The sequence below is a fragment of the Monodon monoceros genome, unplaced genomic scaffold (assembly GCF_005190385.1).
Source record: "Monodon monoceros isolate NGI ecotype Baffin Bay Population unplaced genomic scaffold, NGI_Narwhal_1 Super_Scaffold_1, whole genome shotgun sequence".
Classification (NCBI taxonomy): domain Eukaryota; kingdom Metazoa; phylum Chordata; class Mammalia; order Artiodactyla; family Monodontidae; genus Monodon; species Monodon monoceros.
In genome coordinates, this window is record NW_021703765.1 from 51,737,093 (window position 1) to 51,751,227 (window position 14,135).

Here is a 14,135-nt window from a genome sequence, read left to right on the forward strand (position 1 = left end):
TCTGAATCCCCTCTCATCATGCACCCCGAAACAATGGTGTCTTGACTCTTAGGTAGTTCCAGACTTTTTCCCAGACTCTCTCCCGCCTAGCTGTGGCGCACTAGCCCCCTTCAGGCTGTGTTCACACAGCCAACCCCAGTCCTCTCCCTGGGATCTGACCTCTGAAGCCCAAGCCTCAGGTCCCAGTCCTTACCTGCTCCTGCACGTGAGCAGACAAGCCTTTTAGGCTATTGAGTTCTGGTTGGCACCAATCCTGTGCGGGAATCTCTCCACTTTGCCCTCTGCACCCCTGTTGCTGTGCTCTCCTCCATGGCTCCAAAGCTTCCCCCCCTACCCTGCCCAGCCCCCGTCCCTGCCCGTGAAGGGGCTTCCTAGTATGTGGAAACTTTTCCTCCTTCACAGCTCCCTTCCAGACGTGCAGGTCCCTTCCCTATTCTTTTGTCTCTGTTTTTTTTTTTCTTTTGTCCTACCTAGGTAGAGAGTTTCTTGCCTTTTGGGAAGTCTGAGGTCTTCTGCCAGCATTCAGTAGGTGTTCTGTAGGAGATGTTCCACATGTAGATGTATTTTTGATGTATTTGTGGGGAGGAAGGTGATCTCCACGTCTTACTCCTCTGCCATCTTGAAGGTCTCCTCTAATTTCTTGTCTTTTTGATAATAGTCATTCTAAGTCTTCACACTTCTAGGTGTGAAGTGATGTCTCATTGTGGTTTTGATTTGCATTTCCCTGGTGATTAGTGATGCTGAGCACCTTTTCATGTGCCTGTTTGCCATCTGTATGTCTTCTTTGGAAAAATGTCTATTCAGAATCTCTGCCCATTTTTTAATCAGATTGCTTGGGGCTTTTTTTGCTATTGAGTTGTAGAAGGTCTTTATATATTTTGGATATTAGCCCCTTATCAGGTATATGATTTGCAAATATGTTCTTCCATTTGGTACATTGTCTTTTCACTTTGTTGATGGTTTTTAAGGTTTGATGTAGTCTCAATTATTTATTTTTGCTTTTGCTGCCTTCACTTTCACTGTCAAATCAAAAAAATCATCACCAAGACTGACATCAAGGCACTTATTATCCATGTTTTCTTCTAGTTTTGTGGTTCCAGGTCTTACATTACGTCTTTATCCATTTTGTGTATGGTATAAGACAGTGGTCCAGTTTCATTCATTTTGCATGTTTCTGTCTAGCTTTCCCAACACCATTTATTGAAGAGACTATCTTTTCTACACTGTATATTCCTGGTTCTTTCATAATAAATTAACTGACCATATATGCAGGGGTTTATTTCTGGGCTCTCTATCCTGTTATATTGATCTATGTGTCTGTTGTCATGCCAGTACAATACTGTTTTGATTACTATAGCTTTGTAATATAGTTTGAAATCAGGAAGCATGATGCCTCCAGCTTTGTTCTTCTTTCTTAAGATTGTTTTGTCTACTTGTCTTTGGTGGTTCCATACAAATTTTAGGATTGTTTGTTCCATTTCTGTGAAAAGTGCCATTGGAATATTGATAGAGATTGCATTGAATCTGTAGATTGCTTTGGATTGTATGGGTATTTTAACAATATTAATTCTTCCAGTCAATGAGCAAAGATTATCTTTCCATTTATTTGTGTCTTATTCATTTTCTTTCATGATTTCTTATAGTTTTCAACATCCAGGACTTTCATCTCTGGTTAATTTTTTTCTAAGTATTTTATTTTTTTTGGTGCAGTTGTAAATGGGATTGTTTTCTTAATTTCTCTTTCTGATAGTTCATTATTAGTGTATGGAAATGCACATGATTTTGTATACTGATTTTAGAGAAAGTTTTACTTTACAGTAAAGAAACGTGGAACATAGCACCTTAATTAAGTGATCAAGTTAAATATTAGTGATGTCATGTGGATCTTATTGCAGCCCCTAATATGATGAGATGAGGGGGCACATCATCTGTGTGGTGTTCTCTGTAGAAACCCATAGCCCAGTCTATCATGAGGAAACACCAACCGATCCCAAGTTGAGGCATGTCCTACAAAATACCTGACCAGTAATCTTCAGAATTGTCAGTGTCTCGAAAAACAAGAAAAGACTGAAAACCTGTCATAGATTGGAGGAGACTAAGGAGACAGAAAACCTAAATGCAATATGATATCCTAGATTTGATCCTGAAACAGAAAAGACATTAACTTAAAATTTAGTATAATTCAACTAAAGTGTGCAGTTTAGTTAGTATGATTGTACCAATGGTAATACCTTAGTTTTGACAAATGTACCATGTTATATAAGGTTCCATCATTAAGTAAGGTCTTCCATTAGGTGAAGCAAGGGGAAGGGAATATGGAAATCCTCTGTACTATCTTTGCAAATTTAAAAATTATCCCCAAATAAAGTTCATTTTTAAAGAATAAAAAATAAATTCCATTGGTATAAAAAATTTAAAACATGAGACATTAAAATTAAAGATTGACTTTATGAAATGAAATATTAAGACTGTATAAGTAGAGAAAGTTTGGAATTACTAGGAATTAAGAATTTTTAAAGGTTAATGTGTATATATAAATATTTACATATGTAGATAATATATATGTATATTTATATACTACATATAAATGAAAGATTAGAGGAAATAGCAGATGAAGTATTTTAAAATTTAAATATTTTAAATATCTAGAGATGAGAGAGAATTGAATGAATAAAATAATTAAAGAACCACTCAAAAGTAAAATCCATCAACTAATATTATTTGAAAAAAACTTAAAAAACCTTCAGTGGTTTTTGAATATCTGCAAACAAAGCAACCAACAAAGGATTGATCTCCAAAATATACAAACACCTCATGCCGCTCAATATCAAAAAGCCAAAACACCCAATCAAAAAATGGGCAGAAGATTTAAATAGACATTTCTCCAAAGAAGATATACAGATGGCCAAAAAGCTCATGAAAAGATGCTCAACATCACTAGTTATTACAGAAATGCAAATCAAAACTACAATGAGGTATCATCTCACACTGGTCAGAATGGCCATCATCAAAAAGTCTACAAACAATAAATGCTGGAGAGGGTGTGGAGAAAAGGGAACCATCCTACACTGTTGGTGGGAATGTAAATTTGTACAACCACTGTGGATAACAGTATGGAGCTTCCTTAAAAAAACTAAAAATAAAGCTACCATATGATCCAGCAATCCCACTCCTGGGCATATATCCAGAGAAAACCATAATTTGAAAAGATACATGCACCCCAGTGTTCACTGCAGCACTATTTACAATAGCCAAGACATGGAAGTCAACTAAATGTCCATCGACAGAGAAATGGATAAAGAAGATGCAGTACATATATACAGTGGAATGTTACTCAGCCATAAAAGAATGAAATAAAGCCATTTGCAGCAACATGGATAGACTGGAGATTATCATACTAAGTGAGCGAAGACAGAGAAAGACAAATATGTTATCACTTATATGTGGAACCTAAAAAAATGATACAAATGAACGTATTTGCAAAACAGAAATGACTTAACAGATATCGAAAACAAACTTACGGTTACCAAAGGGGAAAGGTGGGGAGGGAGTGATAAATTAGGAGTTTGGGATTAACATACATACTACTACATATAAAATATATAATCAACAAGGACCTACTGTATATCACAGGGAAGTCTACTCAATATTCTGTAATAACCTATATGGGAAAAGAATCTGAAAAATAATGGATATATTTATATCCATTTTATATATATATATATATATATATATATATATATATAAAAAACTGAATCACTTTGCTGTACACCTGAAACTAACACAACATTAAATCAACTATACTCCAACATAAAATAAAAATTAAATTAAAAAAAATCTAGAGATGAGAGAGAATTGAATGAACAGCAAAAAATTAAAGAACCAACCAAAAGTAAAATCCATCAACTAAAATTATTTGAAGAAAACTTCAAAAACCTTCAATGGCTTTTCATATTCTACAGAGTAAGGCACACATACATCATTAACATCATGAAATTCTGAATCACTTTTTAATTAGAAATTACAGGAAGATCATTCTTCTGTTTGAAATAGAGTCATATTAGTTGCTCTTAATGCAACTATCCCAAATTCTTACCCAAAAGATAAAAAATTAAGTAAGGTAAACTAAGATCAGGAATCAACATTTTGACAAAAATAAAAGCAAGGATTATGTGTAAAGCAAATGAAACAGATTTTAAACATCTAACTTTGGACCATTTTATTGGGCTTGTGAGGCAGCTCATTAAATGTAAGGTCTTAATCCATCTCCCCAGTCTGTTCTTGGATCAGCAAACAGAAAATGAGATTCTGGTTTTTTTTCTCTGGGAGGGCTGCTTTTGAAGTTGCCTCCTCTCTATCCCACGACTTTTCTCTTTATTCACCTTACCAAGTATTAGAACTTCAGAAATCAATTCATGGTAAGTATCAGCTCCAGCAGAGGCAACTTAGGAGGGGATGGTGATGGATGAGTAGCGTAGGAAGTAATTGCAGTGGTGGAACATTGAATTCTGGGAACTATAGCTCCTCCAAGGCAAGCATCCTCAGGGGAGGTAGGGGAAGAGTTAGAGAATAAGAGATCTGTTAGCAATTCTATTAATATTAGATTCCGAGATTCTAATTCTTTCATATATTCATCTGCTCAAAACTTCAGAAAGAGATGAAGTAGAAGTAGAAGATAATTCCAAAGATATGCATTATCTAGACTGTTCTGGAATATATCAACTTTTGGTTCAGTTCTCAGTATGGAAAGAATAATAATACAGAAACCAATTCAATTTAAAAATGGGCCTAAGGCAATACATAGAAGCTTATCTGTTTGAAAACACTTGACAATGGAAAAACAGGGAGAAAAAATATATGAGGTCTATCAAATATACTGTAAATAAAGAGAAATAAGCATCTTTGAGTTCCCCAAGAATACACTTCTGAGATTAACCACCTATTTTCAACACAAGAAATTCTTAGAAAATGTGTACTCTAAAAGCCAAACACATAAAAAGAGGTTTAGAATAATAAAAAAGCAGAAGGAGATTCTTTTTAAAATTTTATAGTAGATGTCTGCTGTTTTGCTTCCTCAGTGTCACTTTCCTTTTTCTGTGATAAAAAAGGCCATTTTTGTATCTGGAAATGCTCTTCTGTGAATCACATGCTGGCTTCCATGCCTTCTGAACCGAGACTGAGTCATCTAGGTGTCCCCATAACCTTGAGATGCACTGATGGGTCCAGGGGTGGCCATGTCCAGAGCAAAAGTCCTTTTTTCAGGCACAAGTAGAATCCTGGAGAGAAGGAATCTCTCTCTTTCTGAGATCATGGGTTGCCAGGAATCACATGAGCCAGGCAGTGCTTATGCACTCATAATTTATCTCACAATCTGAGATTTAGGCATGTAAGCTACAGTTCACAGATGAGATGAGGACTCAGAGAGACTAAGAGACTCTTCAAGTTCAATCAGGAATTTAGCAGAACCTTGGGAGCTTTCAGAAGATATTAACTTTCGATTAGTAAGAAAATGACACAAGATTCTTTTTGTTTTTTGATTGAAGTATAGTTGACTTACAATATCATATTAATTTCAGGTGTACAACCTAATGATTCCATATTTTTATAGATCACACTCTATATTAACAAAATTCTTTATTTTTACTCTCTTAACTGATAGCTCAACTTTTTTTTGCGGTACGCGGGCCTCTCACTGCTGTGGCCTCTCCCGCCGCGGACCACAGGCTCTGGACGCACAGGCTCAGCGGCCATGGCTCACGGGCCCAGCCGCTCCGCAGCACGTGGGATCCCCCCGGACCGGGGCACGAACCCGCGTCCCCTGCATCGGCAGGCGGACTGGACTCCCAACCACTACGCCACCAGGGAAGCCCGATAGCTCAACTTTTGAAGATCGTATGCTTCTTAACACTTTATCATAGAAAAAATAAAGGGTCAACTATTCCCCAGTCATTCAGTCTTTCTCAGACTCACTTTTCTAGAGTCTAGAAAAAGACTCATGAGAAGAGAATAAAATAATTCCCAACTATCATGTACCATTTTGAGTAAGCGCAAGAATGCGTATGCCTTAGATTTAAATAGTGCCTCTGTATCAACCACATTGTCTCACACTTTCCAAAGGAAAACAGATGTCTTCATTTCAAGCCCATCAGAGATGGTACTTGCAGTATTGTTACTACTGCCATGCACTCTGTCACAGCATATGTCAGTGGCAGAGCAGTTACCTAAGCAACACCTGCCCTTGAATGTGAGCAACAATATTGGAAAAATCCCTCTACTGCTTTTGCCTTGATTTATTCCACTGACTTATTCTGTGTTCACTCTCCAGGCTGGGAAGATATGTGAAAATGTGGCATTGACTCCAATTTATGCAATCCGTGTCAGTGGTATGCCAGCCCCCAAATAAGACGAGAATTCAGATTCTCTGTCCAGGCCAATAGTATTAGCCATAAAAACAAAGTTGTCTCCAGCAGCCCACCTGTCATTAAAATGTATGTGACAGACTCGTACTGATTTGCCATCTGTCAATGAATCATTTGGCAGGAAATTTTCTCCAATGTTATAATGTAATTTTCACATACACCAACAACACCCAGGGTCTAAGCAAAACAAAGATCTGTATTAAGAACTAATACGTGCCAGAAATATTCACTAAAAATACTCTATTGGATTTAGTCTTGCCAGATATCTTATATATCTTTTCCCTTTGCAAATGAGAAACTATTCAGAGAGATTAATAAATTGACCAAGGTCACCAACTAGCAAGGGACAGAGGTGGGAATCAAACCGAAGCCTTATAAACCCAGGGCAAACCTCTCTCTGTATTAGAACTACTTCTTAGAGGTTTATGATGTATGTCCTAACTCATCTTTGTTGTTATTAATGTACAAAAGATGTTTAAAAAAATATGCAGGTTCTATAGGACTACAAAATTTACAGGCTCTCCAAACATGTTAGACCTTAGAGCTCATCCTTTTCACCTCCAAATCACTGCAATAAGCTCTTCCACGATGGCCTGACTGGTGGTTGCCCAATCTCTGAACACTCCTGGGGGCACAGTGACAAAGAACACACTGAGTTACAAAATAGGTCATTCAATGTTTGGAAATTCCCAAACATAGGAAAGTTTTAAAATCTACATTGAGCAAAAATTTCCCTGTATTAGATGTCTATCTTTCATAGTCTCAAGACATAAGTACTCACTGATTAAAGTGAGTACTTACTTCACATAATGATCCTTTCAATATCAAAAGACAGTGCTAATTCCTCTGAAAGTCTGCCTCTGGGTAGGATTAATGCTGCATCTTTAAATGGTTCCCCCACGACATGGTTTCCAGTCCCTGCTTCTCTGGCATCCATGAAAGAGAATAATATGTCAGCTATGGACTGACTAACATTGTTAACAGGGTAAGGGGGGAAATGTCTCACAAATTGCTCTAGGCACTATATTTATGTTTACATAGGCTAACATTAAATCTGTTATTCTATATGTGAATTATGCCACATTGTTGACTCATAATGAGTTTGGGCTCATTTAAAACCCTTGACCTCATATAAATAGTTAACAAGTCAGAGCAGTGCATGACAGTTAATATTTAAATTAAGATTTAGGCGTTAATTGCCTATATATTGTTAGTTTCAGGACTAACTGAGCATTTTTTAAAGATTATAATTCTTTAAAATCATAATCCTTAATAATAACTAAGAGACATCTTTTAATGTGTCTACAATTTTTCATGCATTACAAGTCTTATCTAATGAACACTCACAACCACTCTATGAATTAGATATTATTATTCCCTTTTTATGTATAAGGGAAGCTAGAGTCAGATTAAGTTCTCACAAAACAGGGACATGTTGCAATGAGATTTAAACCCAAGTGTGTCTGATTCTAAAGTCTTTGTTCTTTCCAGTATTGTACAGTCCTTCTACAGCTTTATGTCACTCCACAAATGTGACACATTTGTCTTCTATAACTTTATTCATTAAAGATAAAAGAGTAAAATAACCAAATCAGAATAATATGCAAGTAAAGACTCCCTACAAGGCTTAAAAAATGTAGAAATCAAAATCTTCACAGGATAGAGAATTGAAGCATCTATGAATCCACTTAGCATTATTATTTCATCCAGCTTTATCTTTCTTATTTGCAAGGGTATCACAATAGTCTTGGCCAAATGCTTTAAAGACTCTCAATTCTCTCTACTTATTTTGTAGCTCTATGAAATCATTAACTTTTAATTATTAAAAGAGTAAATGTCAGCAGGTGTTATTCTGATTTAATAAATTCATGTTGTAGTCCAATTATTATTTACTTCCATTTAAAAATATTTAGAAACATGTATTTAATAACCTGCTTTAAAATTTTGCCATTTCAAAATTAAGTATTGTTTTATATTTCCAGAATGCAATTCTTTCCTTCTCTTCTTCCTTCCTTCCTTCCTTCCACACATAAAAATCACATTAAATAACTTCTGTATACTAGGCAATATGCTTGCTGCAGAAAAAATATACACACAAACAAATCAGAGTTTATCAGATTAGTGTAAGAGAGACATGTTAACAAGTAAGTATAGCAAGTTAGCTTACACTGCAATAAAAATATGTACAAAGTGTTATGGAAATACAAGAGAAGAAATGCATAATCCAGTATGCAGAACATGAAATTTATATTTAAGCAAGTCTTCGAAAATAAGGAAATGCTCTCCAGGTGGACACACCAGAGGAAGGACGACTCAGACAGAGACAACAACAAAAGCAAAATAACAGAAGCAAATATCAGTGGGCTGTCAGCTGAAGATAAGACATGACAGTAAGTGACATATTTTGAAGGATTTTGTAACCCATGTTAAATATCTGGTACTTTATCATAGGTCATAAGAAGCCATTGAAAGATTTTAATGAGATCCTGTTTATCTTCTAGAAAGATAACTCTGGTAGCCATGTGGAGGACAGATTGGAAGGAGACGAATATAGACTTAAGAGGACCAATTAGAAGGGTACTGTACTTGATCAGGTGAGAAAAAATGAAACTCTAATTTAAGAAACTGGCAGAGAGACTCATGAACTATTGTGCCATGGGTGTTATGGTTAAGAACATGGGCCCAGGAGCCAAACATTCACTTACTAGCCACACAATCTTGGGTAAACTATTTAACGTTTTTCTGTCTCACTGTGCTCAGAAAATGAAGTTAATAGTGATCAAGTATATTAAGCAGGATAGTCCTCAAGAGATCTTAACTATTTACATTATTAATATTATTAAGAAGAAGGATCAATTTTGAGGCTCAGATGCAAGATAATGAATTCCCAGACTGAATTTGAAATTTACAGAATATTCACTGGAGCTCCCTAGAAGGCTGGAGACATTTGAGTCTTAGGAAAGTACACAGTTATATCTCTATGGCTCTCAAAACCATCACGATAGAAGAGATAATCCAGTAAAGATTAGGAGGAGGACAAGGTTAAGCTTGGCACTTGGAGGAACACTATCACTCAGAGGCAGATGCAAGAAGAGGAACTTGCACAGGAGGCTTAAACAGAGGAGAGGGAAAAGAAACTGGAAAGAACACTCCGTAACTCTAAGGGAGTAAAAAGGTTGAAGAACAGAGAATGGCTCAACACGACCAAAGGTGAGAAAGAGGACAGATAAAATGAACACAGTCAGGGATGTTGTTGGTAGAATAATGTTGACAGAATGTATTGTGTTAAGGAATCAGTGGGATGAAGGAACTGAAGAAAATGGACATTGGTGATGCTTTTAGGAAGCACGGCTATGAACGAGTAGTGGCTGGAGGGAGAGTACTTTTACAACAGAAAATGGGAAGAAGACAGTGAAGAAGTTAATGCCTTAGGAAAGAGAAGATGATTTTAAGTTGCATAAGAGATTAGAGGTATGAGGGTCCAAGACACCGGGGCAGAGGATAACTCGATAGGAAGAAAGATACATGTTTTCACCAAGAAGGAAGGAAATGATATAAAGACAAAATCGCAATTTGGTAATGTGGGCAGACCCTCTATTTTCTCCATGATGTAAAAGGTATAGTCACCTCCTGATAGTAAGACGAATAGGGACAATTTGCGGACCATGTGAAGGATTGTTATACATTAGGAATTGTCCGTGTAGGAAAAAGAAAGCAAATGGAATAGAAATCTATAAAAGGCTGCCATGTTGCACGGTGGAACAGATCGAGATTGGAAACCATAATTTTGTACACGTATCTGTACTGTTATGTCATTTTCTTTTTTTTCTTAAAGGAATTTCCCAGTCATGTCTTTTTTTTTGGCTGCATTGGGTCTTTGTTGCTGTGTGTGGGCTTTCTCTAGTTGCAGCGAGCAGGGCTACTCTTTGTTGCAGTGTGTGGACTTCTCGTTGCAGTGGCTTCTCTTGTTGCGGAGCACCATGGGCTCAGGCTTCAGTAGTTGTGGCACGTGGGCTCAGCAGTTGTAGCTCGTGGGCTCAGTAATTGTGGCTTGCGGGCTCAGTAGTTGTGGCTCGCGGGCTCTAGAGTGCAGGCTCTGTAGTTGTGGCACACGGGCTTAGCTGCTCCACGGCATGTGGGGTCTTCCTGGACCAGGGCTTGAGCCCGTGTCCCCTGCATTGGCAGGCGGATTCTTAACCACTGCGCCACCAGGGAAGCCCATGTCATTTTCTTTAGTAATGTTTGGCCACCAGAATATAGCAACATGTATCATGCATTTTAACTTTAGTTTTCTCCTGAGATGCCTAAAAATGTGCCTTTCATATTCTCTGGTAGTTTTGCTGTGCCATCTGGAATGGGTTCCAGAATATGGAGTTACACTCCTGTTCCCAAGGCATGGTGGTCTCAGCCTACTAGAGATAAGGCCATCTGTAAATTAATAATTACCATTTTTCTTATATTACTTCTGCTCAATATCTGCTATTATGTCATTAGCTGATTTAGAGATTCTATATTTTTAAATAAATATAGACTTTCTGTAGGCATTTTTTTGCATATTTCTATATATTTTTGCTATCACCCCCAAAAAAGTGTTCTATTTCTAGTAGTGTTCTCATTATAACTAACTTTGCTGAGTCTGTTTTTCTCATTTTCTACTCATGTTCGTGCAAGTAGCTAAGAGGCTAAATGTAATTGGGAACCACCTATTACTTTTTTTCCATCAGGGATGAGACATTAACTATTTTTGTCTCCATAAGAAGGAAGTTTTTGCTGAGTCAATTTTATAATATCTGGGTGTTTTTATCTTTTACAACTGTAAAATATAGTCTGCAACTTTTCTGTGATCTTAAAATAAAGTTAATAAGATTGTTTATATCTGAAGAGAATGGGCTCATAGGATAATTTCACCCAAGGTAGGTGCTCAATATATTTGAATGAGTGGCTAAATGCTTTATCACAAAAAAATTTGCAATTATCAAAGGATTAAATATTTACAATACTTTCCATAGGAAAAAGAAAATTATAGTTGGGGTAAAAATTTATCTACAATTTAATATTTGCAACTATATTTACAACTCATCAGTATTGTCCAGTTATTAATTCAAAGCTCTATATTTTTAATTACTCTGACTTTTCCAGAGTAAGAGAAAACATAAATGTAAGTAGTTCATTCAATAAGCAGAAAAGGCACACCTTTCAAACTAAGGCTTTCTAATTCATCTCTTCTAAATTGTTAATTAGTTCATCTTGGCTATCTTTTCCCCTTCATATGAAGATTAGGAAAAATTCCTGTCAAAAAAAGATGCCCTATAATGATGGTATTGGTCTTCCTTAAGGCTAAGACGTTATCTGATAGAGGCTTGAATCAGCTTGGATCAGACCCAGACCCACTGCTACCACAGACAGTGCTAAATAAATACTTCATGATTGCTATGGATTATGTTAAAAAATAAAATTCAGCTGAGTAAACCTGAGGATCTAACTAGCTTTATTCAGTGATTCATGAATAGGGGAGCATCCCATGTAGAAAATAGAAAGGAGCTCCAAAGAACTGTACAAAATATGAGAGTTTCATAGTCAGAAGTGGGCAGCGACGAGGAAAGAGTGGACTATCTCATTTTCCTTTGGGTGACAGAAAGAGTCTATATCAGGCAGATTGCCTCACTATGGCTGACTAGGAAATTTCAGATTAACTGGTTTAAGAAAACATTCCTGGGAGAGGTTGAAAATGCAATTAGTTTGGGTATTAAGTCTTGGTTTGCTTACATGGGGCTTAGAACAAGTAACTCCATTTGGGGCCTATTTTCTCTATTTTTTTTGTTTTGTTTCCTCTTTTTCAATGATTGTATTTCTAGTCTCAGCTCTGCCAACAACTACCAGTGAGACCTTGACAGATAAAGGAAATTTGTAAAAAGGTCTATTCAGTAGGAAGATAAATGTTTGTGTGCATCTACATGTATAGCATCAAACTGCATAGAGCAAATATTTTAAAAGACGTAAAAATAAATTGCCAGATACAGAAGGGAATCTTGGCACAGATTTCTCAGTAACTGATATAATGAACAGGCAAAAATATAAAGAAAAACATAGAATATTTAAACATTAAATAATTTATACATAAAATACAGAATCCAACAGCTGCACAATATGTATTACTATCAAGCATACATGGAATACTTGCAGGAACTTTTCATATATGAAACTATAAAATTTCAAAGAAGTAAAATAAAACATATCTCTGATGTTAGTGGATTTAAGCTAAAAGTTAATAATATAAAGGAAACTAGAAAACCCACAAATGTATGGAAATTATGTAATATATTCAAAATAACCCATAGGTCAGAGAACAAATCAAAATGAAATTTCAAATGTTTGAACTTAGGGAAAATTAATATATAGCAAGTCAAAATGTGTGGGATGCAGCTAATGTCTTTAGAGAAAAATTTATTGTATTAAATAACAAAAATAACAAAAAATAAAATCAACCATCTGAAGATTAATTTCAAGGAGCTAGAGATTGGAAAGTTCTATCCAAAGACCAAAGAAAGTTAAGAAGGAAAATAAAAGAGATAAATAAATCAATAAAATGGAAATCAATAAAAAATAAATCAACAGAGCCAATAATTGGCTTCTTAATAAACTGGTCAAAAGACTGATCAAGGGGAAAAAATAAGGCACAAATATTCAACACCAAAAGTTTAAAAAGAGAATATCACTAAAGATTGTACAGATATTTTCTAAAATTCTACATACATATATATATGAAATTATGAAAAAATTATGTCAATAAATTAAAATTTAGATGAAATATGAAAAAAATAGTAAAACATATTTCCATCTTTTTCATATTACCTACATCTTCTAGGTAAAAATAGAAGAGTCTTATATCTAGTAAAGATATTGAACCTGTTATCAACCTTTAAAAAGAAAACCTCAGGGGACTTCCGGGAAGATGGTGGAAGAGTAAGACGCGGAGATCACCTTCCTCCCCACAGATACACCAGAAATACATCTACACGTGGAACAACTCCTACAGAACACCTACTGAACGCTGGCAGAATACCTCAGACCTCCCAAAAGGCAAGAAACCCCCCACGTACCTGGGTAGGGCAAAAGAAAAAAGAATAAACAGAGACAAAAGGATAGGGACGGGACCTGCACCAGTGGGAGGGAGGTGTGAAGGAGGAAAAGTGTCCACACACTAGGAAGCCCCTTCGCGGGCAGAGACTGCAGGTGGCGGAGGGTGGGGGGAGCTACGGAGCTGCGGAGGAGAGCACAGCAACAGGGGTGCGGAGGGCAAAGCGGAAGAGATTCCCGCACAGAGGATCGGTGCCGACCAGCACTCACCAGCCTGAGAGGCTTGTCTGCTCACCCGCCGGGGCGGGCGGGGCTGGAAGCTGAGGCTCGGGCTTCTGTTGGAGTGCCGGGAGAGGACTGGGGTTGGCAGCGTGACCACAGAAGGGGGTTAGTGTGCCACGGCTGGCCGGGAGGGAGTCTGGGGAAAAGTCTGGACCTGCCGAAGAGGCAAGAGACTTTTTCTTCCCTCTTTATTTCTTGGTGCGCGAGGACAGGGGATTAAGAGCGATGCTTAAAGGAGCTCCAGAGACGGGCGCGAGCCGTGGCTAAAAGCGTGGACCCCAGAGACGGGCGCGAGACGCTAAGGCTGCTGCTGCCGCCACCAAGAAACCTGGTGTGCGAGCACAGGTCACTATCCAC

The 14,135-nt window shown here is 37.0% G+C and overlaps 1 long non-coding RNA gene across 1 annotated transcript in view; it reads left to right on the forward strand.

Moving 5' to 3' along the window:
- LOC114894201 overlaps positions 1 to 13,503 on the forward strand; it is a 30,707-nt gene extending 17,204 nt beyond the window's left edge. The window contains exons 3-4 of the long non-coding RNA XR_003793166.1: positions 8,921 to 9,013; positions 13,285 to 13,503. This is a non-coding gene — a long non-coding RNA (uncharacterized LOC114894201). The remainder of the gene's footprint in view (positions 1 to 8,920; positions 9,014 to 13,284) is intronic.
- Positions 13,504 to 14,135: the final 632 nt, after the last annotated feature.